Below are 23,090 nucleotides of genomic sequence, written 5' to 3'. Positions count from 1 at the left end.
TTTGAAATAGAAAAAAAGTCCAAAAAACTGAAATATGCCAAAAAATACTTATAGATTTTGTTAAAATTGTCAGGCAAGAATTAAGAAATGTCTTGAGCAGTTTTGATGAAATATGATAGATGATATAGGCTTTATACATGTTCTGTACCTGTCAAATTCTAAATATAAAAATATTACACAGTATTTTATAGTAAATATCTCTTTTCAAGATAATGGAAAACCAATCTTTCTGAAAGGTGTTTGTATGTAAAAATAAGGAGATGTGGTATGATAGCCAATGAGACAACTATCCACCAAAGTTCAAATGAAGTGGATATAAGCTATTATAGGCAAACGTAAGGCATTCAACAATGAGAAAAACCTTTACCGTACAGTCGGGTATAAATGGCCCCGATTGATGATTACACGTGTTTGTTTCTTAAAGACAAATTAATAAACATATACCCTTCCTCGATTTAAATGACTTTTGAATCATAAAAGAAGGTACAATATCATAACATCAATTTTGTGAAAAGCTGGGAAATTTTAGGACCCCAACAGATATTTGACACACTTTAAGTCTTCCCCTTTTTTACGAACCCAAAATTCAAGGATCCCTTAATTTTTTAACTATCTGAATGATAGTTTATCTTATTGGTAAAAGTGTTTTCACTGTTGTTTCGTTCCTGTCTTGTGGACGAATATCTGAAATCTTCGTGTAATCATTAATCATATTAATGGCTATATTTCGGGTAATTCAAACACTCGTTTCTTCGCATAGAAACAATTCTTCGTTAATCTGACCATGGAACGAATATTTTATACAACGGACTATAAATGTGGATACAAAAAATGAAAAACTAAGCGAAATTGTTTATCCCGCAATGCTTGAAAAAATGTATTGTATTTTAGTAAATAACACAAGTTCTCGGTTGATCGTAAACACGTAGTAGTCCATCATGCATTGTTACTCATTTAGTGGATTGGTCAAAAACCCAGGTAAAAAAAATACGTCATACGTAAATAGACAATTACATGTGCAAGGACATAACCATGCTTATTTATGCATATCCATATAAGGTAGTGTTCAAAACCTGTGAAACGTACCTGTGAGTGTGTGTTAGGTAAATAAACCATTACACACAACACATGACAAGGTAAACACATCTGAGTTGTTACTATATTTATTCATACTTGATTAATGAAGATATGAATGTAATTTTAAAAGATGTTTTTGTTTACTTGCTTATTTAATATTTATTTTCGATATCATTAAATGTGTTTACAAAAATTTAAAAACTATTTTTTTATGAAAACAATACACAGAAAATTATTAACAATATCAAATGTTTGGAAGAAACGAAAAGAAACTTAAAAATATGGAGGGAATTTGTATAATAAAAGGGATACGACAACCCAACAACAACAATGTTGGTCAGCAACGATATCTGTAAGAGATAAATTTGTTCTGGTAAAATATGTTCGGGCGGACACATATTACTAGTATAAAAAGTCAATGGTTACAGCATTTACTAGTATTTTTAGTCTGATGTTAGTAATTTATGTCCCCAGACTAATGTTCCTAAGAATTCAAGTCCATGTCATTAATATTCCTACATAAAAACGTCCATATCCTTTTTTTTTTTAGGAAAAATATTAATGAATCAAATCATTTACATTTAAACAATATTGGAAATTTAAATATTAAGTTTTAATATTGTTTAAGAGTTGTGTATTTATATTTTTAATACAATTCATGTCCCCAGACTAATTTTCCTAGGAAATCATGTCCATGTCATTAATATTTCTAGGTAAAAACGTCCAAGCCCTTTATTTCAAAAGGTAAATATAAATGTTATGTTTAAATATTGTTTAAGAGTTGTGTATCAATTTTTTTTAATAAAATGTTTGTCCCCAGATTAATTTTCCTAGGAAATCATATCCATGTCATTAATATTCCTAGGTAAAAACTTCCATGCCCTTTATTTTAAAAGGAAATTTTAATGAATCAAATTATTCACATGCAAAACAATGGAAATTCAATTTATATGTTTTAATATTGTTAAAGAGTTGTGCATTAATATTTTAATAAAATCCATGTCCTCAGACTAATTTTCAAAGGAAATCATGTCCATGTTATTAATATTCCTAGGTAAAAATGTCCATTCCCTTTATTTTGAAAGTTAAATTTAAATGTTATGTTTTAATATTGTTTTAGAGTTGTGTATTCATATTTTAATAAAATTTATGTCCCCAGACTAATTTTCCTAGGACATCATGTCCATGTCATTAACACGCCTAGGTTATAACTTCCGGCCATGTTCTTTATTTTAATAGAAAAAATTAAAGAAACTTTCCAATCTTAACTAAGAAAATATGTTGTTTTCTTTTTATTTTCAATAATTTTTATAATATAATAAAAATTACTAAAAAAACAAGTCTTAGGACAATTTTTCCTAGGAAAATAAGTACCAGACATATTTTACTAGCTATGGACTTATTTACCTAGGAAAATTTGTCCTGGGACTTAAATTCCTAGTAAAATAATGGTCATGGACTTGATTATCTAGGAAAAAAAAGTCTGGCGGACAAATTTTACTACCGGATCAAATTTACTGTTACATATCGACCTACTTTGAGTGCATGAAACAATAGAAAAATATTTCTTGTGATAAATGTAGGCAACACAATAATTTTTTTACGTCGGAAACAATGCTGATTTTGAAACCACAATCGTTCATATATTAAACAATGTGTTTTTCTTATTGTTTAAGGCCGCACGGCTGCCTATAATTGCTTACATCCACTTCAAATAATTTTTGGTGGATAGTTCATACCACACCTCCTTATCATATAAACAGAAATATACATACAAATACATATTGTCTAGTTTTCATTATTATTGAGAGAAGTGCATATATAGAAGCTATTGTTATACAGATTATAACAAAAAAAAACGCTCATTCATGAAAAAACAAAAAACAAAAAAAAACGGAAAACAATCATGTACCAACAAAATCTACAATGTTGGAAACGATTGTGTTAAGGACGAGTTAAATCTCTGATTGCGACAATTATCTTGAATCAATACTTAATGAGCAACACATATTGATATATGCAGAGAACCAAAACTCTATATTATGAGAAAAAGAGTGGTATCAGTAGCTACAAATATCACTTCTAAGATTACACTAAACAATGGAGTGAGTATGCCACTGTTTGGACTTGGTGTATGGCGATCCTCGCCGGGACCGGGTGGATAGACATAACAAGCCGTGGAGTTAGCACTACAGAAAGGATATCAAATGATAGACACGGCTAAAATGTATGAGTAGGTAACTATAAAACAAACTTCATCACTAAGACATATATACATGTATGTATGTAAGGATCATTGATTCATAAATTTTATTAGAATAACTAACGGCAAAATCTTCTAAGTATCATACATTGCATGATGTCAATAATTACACGTTCATTTCTTCAAAGCCGATATCAATATGAATTAAGGGAAATGTGAGGTTTTTGATAATGAGACAGAAAAGCAACAAAATAAAACAATACACCAAATCAACATGATATTCTGTATTACAACATAGGACTTTATGAATAGGGATATATAGAGAGCATAATGGTCCATAATAGTGGATTGATTGATTGTTGGTTGCTTAACGTCCAGTGACAAATATTTCATGCATGTTCGGGACGAGAACAAATTTAATTGATTCTTTGTTTCTTAACTCCATTGACAAATGTTTCATGCATTTTCAGGACGAAAACAAATTTACAGTTAATGCAATACGAAGGTCCTGTAATAGAGGTCGTCCGGGATGAAGGTCGGGGAAATAAGGACTGCCACTGAAAAATGAGGATATATTGGATAGGGTCAGAAATTTTGCCTTGCAACAGATCACTTAAGGACCCCTCAAAGAGTTGTTGAAAGAGTTCTTAAAGTGCAGAGGGCGTGGCACTCTCTTTACACGAGGCACTGGATTCAATATCCCCATTCTCACCGGACGTGGCTGCAAACTTGTATATCCCGCACAGTCATACGGACGCTCCACTGGTTTTACGGCCAGTCAGGACCTAAATGACCCTATTGCTATTACACAGTCACCCTTGTGTTTGCATTATAATAGACTGCTACAACTTAGAATATAACTGAAAAAAGTCTTGAATTTATTAAGAGAAATATGCCATGAAAATTAAAAACTACAGAACGGAAAAGCCTTTCTTTGTACCTGACCCTGATATGGGGCTGGATATATATGTTTACATGCTAGTTCACATGGCAATAGTCCACAGGAAGACATATACCCGGATTTATGTTTCTGACTTTAAGCCGACTAATTTCGTGCATTGCAAAGAAGTTACAAATACCAATATTGAAGAATTTGGTTTGACTCATGTGGATTATAAACCCACTACGCTATCACGCCAACATCGATGCAATGTTTTTAGTATTTGTAAATGTATTCTCAAACCAAGTATTTGACTATAACAGTAAACAGCAAACTTTCAAAACTTCAAAGTCTTATTCCTTTGTTTACAAACAAATCTCTTCAAAATATATTTCGATTTAAACATGTAAATGGAGATGCGGAGTTAATTAGACAATAACCCTACACATAATTTGGAGCTCAACATATTTATTTTATATCTCAAAATATACACGTGAAGCAGAGAGGAAGCGAATAGATTTAAAGGTGATTATCAAAGATCTTCCATCAGCGCAAACTTACTCAATATAAGAGACCATGTGGATTAAGACCACTGTAACGACTGCAAACACATGAACGACGCATCAATATATATTTCGTTGTTAAACTGCTTTTTGACAATAAGGTAGATTCACTGTATACTGCCATCTTGGATTGTACAATAGCAGTACACAATCGGTCTAGTTCTTTGCCTAAATCTTCAAATTTTGAGACAGATTTGCAATTTATGTGTAAAACTGCTTATTTGTTTAAAGAAAAATAAGTGGTTCATTGCATTATCAAAATGTTTAAACAAAACTAAATGTTTATGTTTTTAGAATCAATTATTCAACTTGGCCTTTTAAGGGGAGATAACTCTTATAGTAAAAATTTCATACTGGAATGATAGTGAAATTTTCATGTTTTACTTGTAGCAAGAAAACAAATTTGGTGACACCATTTTTTATTTTTATTTTCTTAACGCATATTATAAAACCTATCTTCTCATATTTTATTTCAAAATTCTATCTCATAGATTTCTTTTTATTCAAAAAAATGTGTTTTATCATGAACAATCTATACAAATTTGGGCAATTTTGCATGACTTGTAGCTTGAAAAATAGCACGGTGACCCATACTTTTTATTGTATTTTTGAAAAAAAGCATTGAAAAATCTTCATTTTGGCAAAGTATAAAAAACTTCTATCTGAGGAAATATATACCGATGATCCACCTTAAATCTTCGCGGAAAGCGAGACATAGGGATTGCTTTTTCGGTGAAGGTGATGACAACAATTGTTCAGTTTTCTGCTTAGGTTAATTAGTTTTATAGGAACTATATGTGATAGATCATCGATATTCAATATAAAGTTGCATTACGCAGCGATGTTAAGGCAATTTCGATAAGATTTTGTCAAGGGCAGATAACCCCGTAAGGACCTCATTATGTATTCATATATTCATTAATGGCGAAGATTCCGTAAGCTGCGTCTACCGATGAAACTGTATGAAATCAAATTACATACATGCCTGTTAACTAAAACGGGTATCCATATGATGTAATTTGTTTATCGAAACACGAATATTGTATGTTTGTGCTTTAATTATTATGGCAAACAGTTGCAATAGCTGTTTTTGTTGACGAGATTGTCGGCTTGTGGACCCCGCCTCCTTTTGCAGACTAACCAATCAGTAGACGATCGCCGTCAAGTAGATGTTTGTAGTTTGCAGAATGGAAAGAACCTTGCAGCGAAAATTATTTTCACTTCTATGTGAAAATCTAACCAGAAAAGTAAGTGTGAGCCTCCAAATATGTATTATTTATGAAACATACGTTGCTTGTTTTGTTAATCATTCGCTTCAGAAATAAAAAAACTGTATACTTATAGATAAAAACGAGTTCAGTGTTGGCAAGCATGATATACACGTGGTCATGGTGTTCAAAACGAAACTAGACTGCAACAAATATCTGAAATTTGAATAATTTATCGAATCCCGTCAATAAATGAACAGAATATCGAATGAAACAAGATCCCTCCATTATACCGAGAGCCCATTTTCAACTTTTACCCTGAAATTCGTTTCTAATTTTCGTTTAGCAGGTACCTGCCATTCGGGGAAAAAGGGGGTGGGGATTCCACCGTTCACTTCTCTCCGGCACCCACATTGCTGGAGCCATGAACCCTACTTTCATAGCATAGAGCTCATAATTTGTAACACAGGGTACACAAACTTGCTCAAAAGGAAGCCTTGCAAGACATAATTATTTGGACTACCCCCCCCCCCCCCCCACTCTCTTTCCAACTTCTACTCCCACCATTTAATCAGTGTGAAGTCCATACTATATTATTATATTATTTTCTGCTTAGTGCTGTATTAATCAACTTTGAATTTAAAAGGGCGGTAAAGGGTTAATTTTATGCAATGTTTTCTATTTACCCAGTGTTTATATTTTATTTCACTTGTTTTCGTGTTTTGACGTTTGACCTCTCAATACATGTATCTCGTGTTTGGTTCGATGTGCATGCTACATGTTTCCCCTTATTTATTTCCATGTTTCCTGTCATACAATTTATTTCTCATGCTTGTCGAAAAAGATTTGCAATTCTATTGAATGTTTATGGTTTATGTAATTGTAACAGTAAATTTGGTCCGGTAGTAAAATTTGTCCGCCAGTTTTTTTTTCCTTGTTAATCAAGTCCATGACCATTATTTTACTAGGAGTTTAAGTCCCAGGACAAATTTTCCTAGGAAAATAAGTCCATAGCTAGTAAAATATGTCTGGCACTTATTTAACTAGGAAAAATTGTCCTAAGACTTGTTTTTCTAGTAATTTTTATTATATTTTAAAAATTATTGCAAATAAAAAAACAACATTTTTTCTTAGTTAAGATTGGAAAGTTTCATTAATTTTTCCTATTAAAATAAAGGACATGGCCGGACGTTATAACCTAGGCATGTTAGTGACATGGACATGATGTCCTAAGAAAATTAGTCTGGGGACATGAATTTTATTAAAATATTAATGCACAACTCTTAAACAATATTAAAACATAAAAATCAAATTTCCATTGTTTACATGTAAATAATTTGTTTCATTAAAATTTTCCTTTTAAAATAAATGGCATGGACATTTTTACCTAGGAATATTAATGACATGGACATGATTTCCTAGGAAAATTAGTTTGAGGACAAACATTATATTAAAAAAATTGATACACAACTCTTAAACAATATTAAAACATAACATTTATATTTACCTTTTAAAATAAAGGGCATGGACGTTTTTACCTAGGAATATTAATGACATGGACATGATTTCCTAGGAAAATTAGTCTGGGGACATGAATTTTATTAAAAATATAAATACACAACTCTTAAACAATATTAAAACTTAATATTTAAATTTCCAATATTGTATAAATGTAAATGATTAGATTCATTAATATTTTTCCTATTAAAAAAAGAACATGGACGTTTTTACCTAGGAATATTAATGACATGGACTTGAATTCCTAGGAAAATTAGTCTGGGGACATAAATTACTAACATCGGACTAAAAATACTAGTAAATTCTGTAACCATGGACTTTTTATACTAGTAATATGTGTCCGCCCGTACATATTTTACCAGGACAAATTTATCACTTACATATGTGGTAAAGAACTTCAAATTTAAATGTACAATAAATAATAATTTTTTGAAATCGGATGCAACTTAAGCTGTTAAGGAAGTTAAAAGGTGACAGCAATATGATTACATCTTTATGTCCATTAAAAATGACTACAGAAGGCTGAGTATCTGGGTAATTATTTGGAAATATCCTGGACAGTGCGTCTTTCTCTGGAAAAAGCCTGTGCACCTTGAATAAATTATCTTATTATCTGTGAACCAGTATTTTTTAAATCATTACCAAGTCAGAAATATATATATAACCAATTGCAAGTTTATGTACTTAAATTGCTGGCTAAATAGAACAATTTTTAATACATAGTCAAAATAATATTATAATTTCTTGAAAGGCTTTGTTAATGATTAACTGGGACGCCTTCCTAATGTTCCTATGACCGTCATTATTAGGAAGGAACCGCAGCAAAAAATTGAAGAAGCTTTTCATGACACAATAATATTATACTAATTAATATGTAGTTTGCTCATCAAGACTGCCCACTTTGACATATTCTATTTATATATATGTAGGACTCTAAAAGTGCGATGGTGTCAGACGCTAAAGTGCGATCAGATGACGCGCTAAAGTGCGATGGTGTAACGGGAATGGGATTCAGGCGATTGTTTTTTGCTGTGTTCATATTAATTTTTCGTTTATTGTATTGTTTCTAAATCATGTCGTTGTTATTCTCTTTTGAATTGTTTTACACAAGTCATTTCGTGATCCTGTATAGCTTTCTATTCGACGTAAGCCAAGGCTCCACATTGAAGGTCATAACGTTATTAGGTGCATACATCAACGATATTTGGTCTTTGGTGGAATTTTTTTCGTTGACAATTACACCACATCTTCTTATCTGTTTTTTTGTTTATTGTTTATTTTGTATATTAATCAGTTTGTTATCTTTCTCGTTTGAATTGTTATACACTGGTCGTTTTGATACTCTTTGGTCGTTATAAAATACTATCTGCGGGGTTAGCCATACTGTAACCTATAGTTAATTACATTAATGACATTTAGCATTGGATAGCGACTTGTCGCATTGGCAATCATATTATGATACTACACCTCTGGTCGTTATGTTACTGTCTTGTCGACGAGTATCCATCTCTTTTATGGACATGACGAACCATATTTTAAAAAATTGTTTTTACAAAATTATTCAATTCGAAAGTTTAAAAGTGGCTTTTATTTCACGCAAGTAAAAATTTGAAAACAAAATGTTTAATAATTTCATGCGTCCGAAGCGCTTTTCTGGATTTACCTTCATCAGGAACGCTCAAAGCCAAACATTTGAAATCCGAGGATGTATAAGCATGATAAGTACCGAAACAGTTGAAGAGCTTTATGCTTTTCCAGTAAATGACATGGGACGAATTAAATACTTTGACACTTGGTGTATTTTGCCATTTCGCTCTCTTTTATGGTATACACCGTCCCCTTACTAACGTCAGTTTCAGTCTATGTTTATGAAAAGTATTTTTTTTCCAGTATACTGACAGAATCATGTTTGTCCCCGCCGACATAGCGGGATCAAAGGTTTGCATTCTGTTACTGTGGATGATTTTTTGGGAAGTAACTCCTCCACATACACACTCTTCAAGCACCGACCAAAAATGTTCAGGATTGGGGTCATTTGTTTCTTGTCTATTAAAAAATCTTTATCTGCACTAACATTCTGGTTTACGGGCATGTCCATTTTTGTTTGTACAAAAGGCTTGTGGCGTCATAATGCGATTTAACGTTGCAAACGTCAATACTTTCGCGAACAAATGCACTTTAGCGTATCACAGCATCAGACTTTAGCGTGTTCAATAAATAGCACAGACTATCGCACTTTAGCGTATCAAACCATCTCACTTTAGGGTGACCATCGCATTTTAGCGTTCCCATCTCACTTTAGAGTCCTACATATATGTATAAGTAAAACAGTATTTAAATTGAAAAACACTGCATGCATCATCGTTCTAAAAATAGAGTATTACATAAAATATCTGAACTGTATCCCTGTTGGCAGGAATTAAATCTATTACTTGAAGATGTATCCCCGGTAAACAGAAGGGACCCATTTATAAAATTTTCTTTGGGAGACCACTAGTTAGAGAGGCAGAAAAAAGCCCCATTTGTAATAAAGTCGTTTATTCTATGACAACAGACCAGTTTGTGGAATCGCTAAAGTACGCAAATCACATAATCAATTGTCTGGTCAGTCTGTCCGTCCCATGAATATTTTTCTTTGCATCTTTCTCAGGAACATTACAAGGATTTCTGAAATTTGGTTTCAGGGTTTATATGTGTCAGCTATACCGTGTGATGCTTTTTCAGATTCATCACTCAACAACCTTTGTTTACCTTTTACTTTAAGGGTATGGGGGTATATTAGTAGCTCACAGATTCACTTGTTTATTTTAGATTTTTTTTTTTGGGGAGGAGGGGGGGGGGGGGCTGGCTTTTTTTTTAGCACAGCTCTTTATTTAGCATAGGATGCAGCAATTCTAGAAATCCAAGAAAAAATAGGCATGTATATATCTATGGAGGAAATCCTGATATCAAATTAGGGTTGTGTGGCAGACGTTATTTCTTTATTTTAAAAATTATATGAATCTAACATTATACATATGTTTATGCTCCTTATTTAAAAAAAAGTACCTATATGTAATTAAATAATTACTTTCTCTTATTTTTTTTAGCTCCCCTGTCAATTACAAGATACAGTATGCCATTCCAGCTTTGATGAAATAAAGTAATGGTTTGATTTGGAGAGCTTTATTATTATAGACAGGTAAATTGTTTTATCCTGATATCAGCTAACTATTGTACAATGAGACAACTCTCCCCAAGAGTCCAAATGACACAGACATTACCAACTATGGGTCTTTGAATGGCCTTCTACAATGAGTAAAGCCCATTCTGCATATTTGGCTATAAAAGGCCCCAAAATCACAAATGTAAAACATTTCAAAGGAGAAAATTAATGGTCTAATTTATGTAAACAAAAATGAATGAAAAAGAAATATGTAACACAGCAACAAACGACAACCACTGAATTACAGGAACATACATTGTACATACAGAATGTGGATGGGTTAAACATGTTAGCGAGCCTGGTTTTTCTTCCTGTTTTATAATTTGTCCAAATAAATTTCTGTTCTTACATCATGTACAATGTAAGAATATTGTATGATGTAAACTCAGAAATTATTGCAATGTTTTTATGAGGCAACCTTGAATATCGCAATAAAAGGAACTCACATTCTGAAATCTATACATATAACTGTACAATTATGCAGATTTTTCTGAAATCGTAATTATAAATCTCACATTTTTGTCCATTCTTCAAACATTGCAAAAATAAATGTACCCAATAATCATAATTTCTTAATTTTATCAATGTTAATGAAGTATCTGTACCAGCAATAAAATTTATTTACACAGACATGACAGATATTAATACAAGAATGTACTGAACTTGCTAGCAAATTTTTTTTAGCTGTGGATTACTGATATTGATATTGAAGTATTCCTGTCGGAAAAGGAGATACAAAACAAAGTAAATTAACATAAATAAATATTTATTACATAATACATCTTATAGGCACATCTGGGTTTTTGTCTCGCCTTGACGGAGTCAAAAAGCGAGACATAGGTATGCTGTTTCTGGCGATGGCGTCAACAATGTATTAGTTTGTGATTAGGTCAATTTATGGGGAACCACTAGTGGTAGGTCAATGATATTTGGTATGCAGTTGTATAAACATTGGCATATCTCATTTCCATGGAGATTATTTGGCTCCGCCCCCTCAGTCATGGTCTATTTACTTTGAAACTTTTGCTTAGTTTACATGTATTATTTTGTGATTAGATCAGTTTAAGATGAACTGCTAATGTTAAGTCAATGATATTTGGTATGCAAATGTATTGGCATTTGCAAGTATCGTTTCCATGGAGATTATGTAGCCCCACCCCTGATCATGGTTCATTGACTTTGAAACTTTTACATAGTTTACAAGTTAATGTTTGTGTTTAGGTTTGTTTTAAGGGAACGACTTATAATAAGTCAATGGTATTTGGTATGCAGTTGTATTAGCATTGGCACATCTCATTCCATGGAGATTGTTTAGCCATGTACCTTCAGTCATGGTTCATCGACTTTGAATATTTGCATAACTTACATGTTAAAGTATTGCTATTTTAATTTCAACATTTGCATTATCAAAATTACAAAAAGGCGAGACATATCTCTGTGATAACAGTTATTCTCATTTAACTTTAAATTTTATAAAAGTACATGTAGTGCACCTTATTAAAATGTGTGTGGAAAATTAAATCCTTGTTCAAATGATGAATGAAGACATTATTAAATAAGGACAGGGAAATTATATTGTTAGCATTTTAACAGTAACTTCTTGAAGAAATATGTTTGCACTAACTTTTGATTACTTTTCACATGTTGAATATTTGCATTTTCATATTTCAGGGATGATGACCTGCAGTAGAAAGTTCCTTATAACTCATCATGGCCATTACGGAAGATCTGATTAAAATTTGTTTAGAAAGCCACCAAATATGTCCATGAAAAGTAGAAAAAAGACAGCAATTCTATATAATGTACATATAAGTACTAAGCAGAAGCATTGACTGTTTCAAGACCAAATGAATTGGAATTTAGTGTTTTGATGCTGAGAGACAGAGGAAAATTAACTACACAATTTAGCTTCTTTTTCATCATCATGTATCACTGAAGTTGATGTTTACCATCTTAAAGAGCTTTTACCTCAGTTAAAATGAATTCTAAATATGGACAGTTTGGAGATTTGTGAATTTTCTTACAATTGGAGTTTCAAAAAAGGATTTAATTTAACAAAATTATATTTCATGGATGTAATTTGTCGTTTCTTTCGTGAAATATTTGAAAAATCTGCAATACGTTTGTATCTGTCCAAGTGAGAGATCTACAAATAGACATATGATATTAAGTTGAACTGTAAACATGGTGAAGAAGGAGATATTCATTTATAAGACTTATATGAGTGTTTTGTTATTTTTATGGCAATTACGGGGAAAAGATACATGTAGTAATTGATTTAAACATTAATCCTACCTAGATATACATGAGATATACTATCATATACATGTAGGCATACAATTCACTTATGCACCACTAATGGAGTTACATGTAATTATAAAACTAAGAATATGACATATGATTGCCAATAAATTAACAACTCTTCATCAGAGAACAAATAGTCATATTATATATTGTCCACCAGCATGACCAGAGAACAAGAAGATCATATTATATCATGATTTATATTTCAATTTCATTTCATTTCATAACAGTTAACACAGAATAAAGGTATACAAAAAGTTCAGAAGCATAAAAAAGTGTTTTAATTGCAGTTGTTGTTCATCTTAAAGTGACTTAGTCATATTGATGTTGGCCTTCAATACTGAGCAAGACCTCTGTAACAGCCACAGAATGTTTGAACAAAAAAATTATCTATACTTATATATTTATCTATACTTAGAAATCAGATTTTTTTTTCATTTCTTGTCTAAATTAAAATTGGTTATACAATTGTATACGTTTGGCAAAAAAAAATATATAAATTTATTTAAATGATGGTATTATTTGTATCCAGGATTTTCTGAAACTGCAATAATTAATCTCGCATCTTTAATTGTCCTTACATTGTTCAATAATTAAAATTATCTTGGGAATAAATTTACTCAAAAAATTCTGAGTCTTTTTGAAGGATATATAAACTTGGAAACTTGCGATGGAATATTTTCACAGTTACTGTTTTAGAGATTCTTATATCTAGCATGATTAGCAAAAGATGTTGGGTATACATGTATGGCAATGAGACAGCATCCCCAAAACAGACAGAAATTGCTTTGTTCTCAGTTTGAAATTGCACACATATTTTTGTATTACAGCTAGAATTTGATATAAAAAAAGATGATGTGGTATATTTGCCAATGAAGTTTTGATTTACAATTAAGTCATTTTTTATTTTTACTCTTGTGATTGGTTCAGGTAAAGATTAACCACTGATTGTACCCTTGTCAATGATATTTGTAGGCAGTAGTTTTATAAGCATTTACACATCATTTTAATTTCCATGCTGACTAGTTTGTCCTGTCCGCTATGTCATGATTCATTCACCTGACACTGCCTGAAACTTTTGGATTGTGTATATATGTATTAATTGTGATTGAGTTAGTCATTTCTGTGTACAATGTATTTATATTATATATGGTACATAGAATTTCTTTTATTCTGACAGAAAAGAAATACCATTCAGTTGCCTCCAATCTCAGCAGGTGATGGGAAATAAGTTTTCTGATTTTGACATGTTTGAGATGAACCTTAAAATATTATGGCACTTGATAATGAAAAAACAATTGATTGATTGTGCTGAATGTCATGTAAGCACTTTTGGCTATTTCTTGGCTGTCCATTTGTATTGGTGAACACTGGTAGACAGGGATTTAATATGAAATGAGCAGCAGAAAAAAAATAGGTCACTATTTCCAACTTCATGGTATAAACATGATAAATGTAAACTATAAGGTTGAGAAATTGAGATGATATATATGACAAGGTTGTTGATTGAATCATAGGTACATGTACATGTATCTGAAACTAATTGGATGTGGGTTTTTTTCACAGATGCGATTAAAGTTAGTCGTGTATATATATGCATCCGTTATTTGTCAAACTGGTTATCGCTTTATGATATAGTGTAAGCATAAATAATGAGAGCTCAAGGTACATTTTTTTGAAGTATGGGGTACTCAATGCTGTAGCAAGCCATACAAAATACTGGCCTGGTAACTGGTGAAAATTCATATTCATTCATAGGCAAAAAAATAACCCTACCACACCAGAATAAAATTCAAAAAGACCTCCCAATCATGATTTACAAATTGATACCAGTCACACTTGAGATACAGGAGATATTTAACTAGTAAAATGTGAATATTTATATGCAGGTAGGAGTTAATATTTATGATTTAAACATTCATTGTCAATGACAAAGAGCAAACAAAAAAATCATGAATTTTGGTATAAAGTTCTGTATGAAAATGCAACTTGTTTCATTAAAATTTTAATGGTTCCCAATATACAAGCACTAGAAGAAACTTTATAGTATACTATTAATTATATAATGAACTTGCATTTGCAAAAATGAGAACTGCACTATGAGTGACCCCAGATGAGGATTCCGGATTTAGACAAAAAAGGGGGGGGCTGCGTGTCCCAACACTAATCGAAGTTATGGACATATAAGAAGTGTATACATTAACCATAAATTGGTTGATACACAAGGGATCAGAGCCCACATGAATCCGCCTCTGCCGTTTCAGCCATTTGCGGTGATATACACAAGAGGCGGAATGCAAGAAGATGTAAATATTCTATTTTATGAAAGTCCAGCCTGTCACAATAAAAATTCCCTGAAAAAAAACAATACTGAATAGGAAGCTTCAATAAATTAAGCAAGCAATAAGAGAATATTTGTTTATTCGCTCCAACATGACGTTATTATATGAAACGCTACACGGTGAGTACAAAAAATACACTTGAGTTTTTCCGTCAGCCGATCCGACTACTGCAGGGTCATTCAAACGTTTTTCTCTCACATTTCAAGGCGATAATGCTACTTCATGCTAAATTAATTGAAAAGGGCAGGTGCAAGAGCTATACCAACCCACTTGATTCTGGTATTGGTAGAAAGGCCACATTTCAAATTTTTCAAAAAGTGCTGTGCCTAGTTATATAGCGTTCGTGTAAAAGAAATTTCACAACCCGAAGTGCCAAAAAGTCAATAAATCGAAAAAATTCTCCACGTTTTATTGTTTTTTATTTACAACACCTCTATTAAAAACTAGGCACAGCACTTTTCAAGCAAAATAAGTTATCCTGATTACAGTGAGCCAAAAACCAGGGCGATCGGATTTCATCTTGCACCTGCCCTTTTGACTTTTTTAGGAAATGTCCTTACTTTCAGTTTGAAGTCACGTGACACTAGTGTATTTATATTTTTCTATAAATAAAAGTTTGGAATGTGATTCAGAATAGACCCTTTTCCCTCTGTTTACGCGTTTGGCGTGCATTTTAACCGTTAAGCAAAGAAAACTAACTTTGAGTTCAATATGATTTTTCCTGTGTATAAAAATGGGATATTTCTTGAAACGCCCTTAACGTCCCTGCGTACTATCAGTACATATCAATTTGACGACTATTTTGAGACCATGCCCCCTAGGCCAAGGTCCAGTGACTTTGAATTAATAAGCAATTTTCATTGTTAAGTTTTCTGCTTAAGCTAGTATGATAGGATCTATTTGTGAAAGATCATTGATATTTTGTACGAAGTTGCATTACTATCAGTACATTCAGTTTGACGACTATTTTGATGCCCTGCCCCCTAGGACATGGCCCTGCAACTTAAATCCATTAGCAATTTTCAATGAAAAGTTTTTTGCTTAAGTTAGATTATTTGGAACTGTTTACAATAGACAACGATATGTTCTGTAAAATTACATTACCGTCTGTTCATCACAGTTTGTCAACTGCCCACTAGATCATGGTCCTGGGACTATCAATAAATAAGCAATGTTGCTATCCATCAGATTGTCTTTTTTCTGAATTTTGTGCCGACTGGCGAGACACTATTTCAACAGTTTATTTTTAAAGGAAGGTTTGAGATCTAAAAATCCAAATTTTACAAAGACATAATATATATTTATGTATCTGTTCCAAGTCAGGAACCTCTTTAGTGGTTGTTTTATGTCATGTATGCTTCTTTTTTATTTGTTGATGGCAGATTTTTTATAGTATCTGTTTATTTCATTCACAACTTTTTTGGAATCGAGATTTAGTGCATGACATAATTTTATGTCTATTGATGTATGTTGCTCGCTTTTTGTCTTCTGTTTACACCACGTGACATACACAGGCAAAATTTGCTCACGTGAATTTCACATGAATCTAACATGAGATTCACGTGAAAAATTTCATGTGAGATTGACTTCAAACAAGCTTATACATGAAAATCACATGCATTCAGATTAACATAAATCTCACGAGAATTTTACCGAAAAACCTTGGTACTTTTCATGATTTTAATTAAGTTTAAAAATTAAGATGTTATTTGAATTACTTTATTTCAAAAAATTCAAGTGAGTTTCACGTATAAGTTCGTTTGAGATGAAATTCACGTGAATTTCACGTGAGATTCACATGAATTTAAATTCTCGTGATATTGATGTGAGTGACATTTCCTGTTTATAATACAACACGCTTGTTCGTTTTGTTTCAGGATGAACCCGACGTAGGAAGAGAACTAAAGAAATCCGGATTAAACAGAGATGTGTTTATTTTCACAAAGCTCAGTGAAAATGGTTACGATCGATGCAAGAAAATATTCAAAGAAAGCTTGGAAAAGTAGGTAACTTTTGCTGACACCACGTTCAAAAATGTCACCCAAGTAACTATCTAATAACAGATGTATCTGTCCAAACGCGTTTCCGTGATGGTAAGATTAAACGGGTTCAATCGACCGCAGTCGATTGACAAATATTCAGTCGAGTTCGATTTGGTACAAATTAACATATATACATCATTCAGTAAATTTAATAAATTGAATTCATTAATATTACCAGGAAAACAAGTGTCCGGGGGGAAAATCTACACTTTACTTTTGAATCATAGATTAATCAGTCAATGGTAATTTTATATATGTAGTGGAGAAAATAAAGCATGGTCTCACATCGAATGTATAAAAAAAAAGAATTGTTGATCAAAAGAAAAGTAATTATTGCTACCGAAGCATAAATGCAAGACCTAATTCTAACCACACTCACTCATATTAAAACAAAATCTATTTTCCAAAATAATTAAAAATCATTTATGGAGGGATAGAGAGAGACGACTTATTCAAAAGAAATCACATGGCATTTCAAAATGGAACATATTTTAAAAAAATTACATGATCATTAAAACATTCAGGCTAGATGTGCCCTATGTAGACTTTTACTACACACACCCATATTGAGAGAAAGAGAGAGAGATAATATGTTTAAACAAAAAGTATTATATTTATTTTTCAGACTAGATGTGCCGTATATAGATCTTTACCTAGTGCACTCACCAAAAAGTGGTAAAATAATCATATCATACAAAGCAATGTTGGAACTGACGGAACAAGGTCTTATTAGGTAAGTAATTCTATAACATCATTATTATTCAATTACGTATCATATATATATAGTCTATAGTTGTTAATTGGTACGTCATTTAGTCTCTGGTGGAGAGTTGTCTCATTGGCAATTATATACCAGCTTCTAATTTTTATATTTATTTAATATTGTGTTGTACCACGTGGTTGTCTGACTGTTTCAGTTATTTCTCTATTTTATGAGAGAAGTCTGAACCTTACTGAAATGCAAGATGTTTCTTCGTATTGAAAGCCTTACTATTACTTTGAAAATTATTAAAGAATAGCAAAACGAAGTGTTGTTCCATTTTTCTTTTCTGTTGATGAAGATAGCTATGAACTTGTACATTTATCTCAAACAAACATTGAAAATTTAATAATCGTTGTGCTATAATTTTAATGTGACACATAAGACAGCATTAGTTTAAGAGAGAGGGTTATTTTCAAAATTCATTATGCATGTAACGGAAGATTTACCTTATAGATCTGTAGGTGTATCCAATTTTGTATCCAACATTTAGAGGGTAAAAAGTCTAATGGACTTCCTGTGCCATCAGTTAATCAGATAGAACTGCATCCATGGCAACAGAAACCAGATATAGTTAAATACTGTAGAAATAATAATATTGCAGTTATGGGATATGCTCCTCTGGTCAAAGGACAACGATTTGATGACAAATCACTTTGTGAGATTGCAAAAAGGTTCGTGTGCATTATTGTAGCCATATTTCTGGCCTAAAATCATGATATAATTTTCTTTATATCGTGGGAATAAATCTAAATGCAGAAATTAAAAAAAAGCGGATGAAGAAAAGGACAATACAAGACCATTGCCATGGAGAAATAAGACGAAAAATAAAAATATATATTAATATGACGTAAATGCAAACTAAGTTACACCACTGTCGCAGGTTAGGGTGAAGGTTGGCGCCAGATAAACGTTCAAACCCGCTGCATTTGTTTGCACCTGTCCTAAGTCAGGAACCTGATGTTCAGTGGTAGTCGTTTGTTGATGTGGTTCATAAGTGTTTATCGGTTCTCGTTTTTTATATAGATTAGACCGTTGGTTTTCCTGTTTGAATTGTTTGACACTAGTCATTTTGGGGCCCTTTATAGCTTGCTGTTCAGTGTGAGCCAAGACTCCATGTTAAAGGCCGTACTGTGACCTATAATGGTTTACTTTTACAAATTGTGACTTGGATGGAGAGTTGTCTCATTGGCACTCATACCGCATCTTCTTATATCTAAGTATGAAGTAAAGCAATACTAGACAGACTGTATTGCAAGGATAACGAAGATATCGCCGTGAGGACATAGAAAAAATACACGATGAGACAACTCATGAAAGGGGACAAAAGGTCAGCGTTAAATCATAAAGGATATTCAACAAAAATATAGGAACAATTTATGCATGTAAGATATCCTATTGCGAACAATGAGCATTATTGGTGATAAAACAACTCATTTCGTTCTCGTCCCATGGTCACTGTCAAAAAAGAGCCTTTTAAGGTCCCAAATAAAAATGTCGTCCGACGATAAAAGTATACGAAAATGTTTTTCTTCCTTATATCATCTTTGTTTAATTTTACATTGATTATGTACAGTATTCATAATACTATAAAAGTGTTGTTTGTACCATTCATTATACCTGTCTTGGTGCATAAAGCGTTCTTTCTTTGATTTAAACAAATGAGCTTCATTTATGTTCTTCAGAAACAACAAATCACCAGCACAAATACTTATTAGATGGAGTTTACAATATGGTTTCATAACAATTCCTAAATCTGTACAATATGGTAGAATAGAAGAAAAATATGCTAGTATTTGATTGGTCATTAAATGACGAAGATATGGCAATATTAGTGAGTACAGGTTTTGTTCAGCGACTATTTGGCGTTGTTTTCTTATTGGGTAAAATCAAAGGAAAAACAAGAATTATATAATTTAGGTATAAAACAAACAATAAGGGGCTAGGGGCCGTCTTAAACTTGCAGTAAGGTGAGAGTTGGGGTTTTTTTTGCTCCGTGTTGAAGGCCTCATTGTGACTTTGAGACGAAAAACAGCAGTAAAAGCGCTGGTCCTTTGCTATTTGTGTTTTTTTGCTGTGTAGATACTGATTTTGTGTCATGGATAGGTAACCCATACCCCTTCTAATCTTTTTTATTTATAAAAACAAAAAACAAAACAAAAGAATTTAAAAAAACACCAACAAATCAAACGAAAACATAAAGATTCAAACAAAACCAACGAAAAACGAAAGTACATTTGTTCGTTCCTTGTATATAAGAGGAAACTATTTATCGACATTACGAAAATGTCCGTTTATAAAAATGGGAAGCAAAGTTCTTTGAAAATTAGAAGCAACCCTATGTTTTCATATTGAGTAGTCTTGGGTTTCATCCTTGGCTCATTCAACTCAAAGACTTTCAAGATGATATATGTTGCTTCTCTGACTGGTTAGCTCTGTGTTATCTCTCCTTTTGTGGAGTATATCTCTCCTTTTGTGGAGTTTATCTCTCCTTTTGTGGAGTATATCTCTCCTTTTGTGAAGTGTATCTCTCCTTTTGTGGAGTATATCTCTACTTTTGTGGAATATATCTCTCCTTTTGTGGAGTTTATCTCTACTTTAGTGGAGTATATCTCTCCTTTTGTGGAGTATATCTCTCCTTTTGTGAAGTATATCTCTCCTTTTGTGGAGTATATCTCACCTTTCCATGAGTACATCTCTCCTTTTGTGGAGTATATCTTTCTTTTTGTGGAGTATATCTCTCCTTTTTCTGGAGTATATCTCTTCTTTTGTGAGGTATATCTCACCTTTTGTGGAGTATATCTCTCCTTTTGTGGAGTATATCTCTCCTTTTGTGGAGTATATCTCTCCTTTTGTAAAGTATATCTCACCTTTTGTGTAGTATATCTCTCCTTTTCTGGAGTATATCTCAACTTTTGTGGAGTATATCTCTCCTTTTGTGGAGTATATCTCACCTTTTCATGAGTACATCTCTCCTTTTCTGGAGTATATCTTTTTTTTTTTATTGTGGAGTATATCTCTCCTTTTTTGGAGTATATCTCACCTTTTGTGGAGTATATCTCTCCTTTTGTGGAGTACATCTCTCCTTTTCTGGAGTATATCTCTCCTTTTGTGAAGTATATCTCACCTTTTGTGGAGTATATCTTTCCTTTTCTGGAGTATATCTCTCCGTTTCTGGAGTATATCTCTATATTTGATGAGTATATCTCTCCTTTTTTCTGGAGTATATCTCACCTTTTCTGGAGTATATCTCTCCTTTTCTGGAGTATATCTCTCCTTTTGTAGAGTATATCTATCCTTTTGTGCAGTATATCTCTCCTTTTGTGGAGTATATCTCTCCTTTTGTGGAGTATATCTCTTCTTTTGTGGAGTATATCTCTCCTATTGTGCAATATATCTCTCCTTTTGTGGCGTATATCTCTCCTTTTGTGGCGTATATCTCTCCTTTTGTGGAGTATATCTCTTCTTTTCTGGAGTGTATCGCTCCTTTTGTGGAGTATATCTCTCCTTTTATGAAGTATATTTCTCCTTTTGTGAAGTATATCTCTCTTTTTGTCAAGTATATCTCCTTTTGTGAAGTATATCTCTCTCTTTCTGGAGTATATCTCACCTTTTGTGGAGTTTATCTCGCCTTTTGTGAAGTATATCTCTCCTTTTGTGGAGTATATCTCTCCTTTTGTGGAGCATATATCTCCTTTTGTGAAGTATATCTCTCCTTTTGAGGAGTATATCTCACCTTTTCTGGAGTATATCTCTCCTTTTGTGAAGTATATCTCTCATTTTGTGAAGTATATCTCTCCTTTTTGAAGTATGTCTCTCCTTTTCTGGAGTATATCTCTCCTTTTGTGGAGGATATCTCTCCTTTTGTGGAGTATATCTTTCCTTTTGTGAAGTATATCTCACCTTTTGTGAAATATATCTCTCCTCTTCTGGAGTACATCTCTCCTTTTGTGGAGTATATCTCTCCTTTGATGGAGTATATCTCTCTTTTTGTGGAGTTTATCTCTCCTTTTCTGAAGTATATCTCTCCTTTTGTGGAGTATATCTCACCTTTTCTTGAATACATCTCTCCTTTTCTGGAGTATATATCTCTTTTTTCTGGAGTATATCTCTCCTTTTCTGAAGTATATCTCTCCTTTTGTGAGGTATATCTCACCTTTTCTGGAATATATCTCTCCTTTTCTGGAGTATATCTCTCCTTTTGTGAGGTATATCTCACCTTTTGTGAAGTATATCTCTCCTTTTCTGGAGTATATCTCTCCTTTTGTGGAGTATATCTCACCTTTTGTGAAGTATATCTCTCCTTTTGTGGAGTGTATCTCTCCTTTTGTGGAGTATATCTCTCCTGTTTTGGAGTATGTCTCTCCTTTTCTGGAGTATATCTTTCGTTTTCTGGAGTATATCTCTCCTTTTGTGGAGCATTTCTCTCCTTTTGTGGAGTATATCGCACCTTTTCTTGAGTTTATCTCTCCGTTTGTGAAGTATATCTCTCCTTTTTTTAAGTATATCTCTCCTTTTGTGGAGTATATCTCTCCTTTTCTCAAGTATATCTCTCCTTTTGTGGAGTATATCTCTACTTTTCTTGAGTAGATCTCTCCTTTTCTGGAGTATATCTCTCCTTTTTGTGGAGTATATCTCTCCTTTTCTGGAGTATATCTCTCCTTTTGTAAGGTATATCTCACCTTTTGTGGAGTATATCTCTCCTTTTCTTGAGTAAATCTCTCCTTTTGTTAGGAATATCTCACCTTTTGTGGAGTATATCTCTCCTTTTCAAGAGTATATCTCTCCTTTTGTGGAGTATATTTCTCCTTTTCTGGAGTATATCTCTCCTTTTGTGAAGTATATCTCACCTTTTGTGGAGTATATCTCTCCTTTTGTGGAGTATACTCTCCTTTTCTGGAGTATATCTTTCCTTTTGTGGAGTATATCTCTCCTTTCTTTTGTAAAGTATATCTCTCCTTTAGTGGAGTATATCTCTCCTTTTGTGA

The 23,090-nt window shown here is 32.6% G+C and overlaps 1 long non-coding RNA gene and 1 pseudogene across 1 annotated transcript; both read left to right on the top strand.

Annotated features, from left to right (window-relative positions):
• The first annotated feature begins 716 nt into the window (after nt 1-716).
• LOC127732482 (glyoxal reductase-like) lies at nt 717-20,028 on the top strand (annotated as a pseudogene).
• Nucleotides 5,610-13,247, top strand: LOC127732589 (uncharacterized). The gene is made up of 3 exons (XR_007996326.1): nt 5,610-5,970; nt 10,539-10,630; nt 12,326-13,247. It is a non-coding gene; the product is annotated as an uncharacterized LOC127732589 (long non-coding RNA).
• Nucleotides 20,029-23,090: the final 3,062 nt, after the last annotated feature.

Source organism: Mytilus californianus, unplaced genomic scaffold (assembly GCF_021869535.1).
Source record: "Mytilus californianus isolate M0D057914Y unplaced genomic scaffold, xbMytCali1.0.p SCAF_25, whole genome shotgun sequence".
In the NCBI taxonomy this organism is placed as follows: domain Eukaryota; kingdom Metazoa; phylum Mollusca; class Bivalvia; order Mytilida; family Mytilidae; genus Mytilus; species Mytilus californianus.
This window is presented reverse-complemented; position numbering and strand designations above follow the sequence as displayed.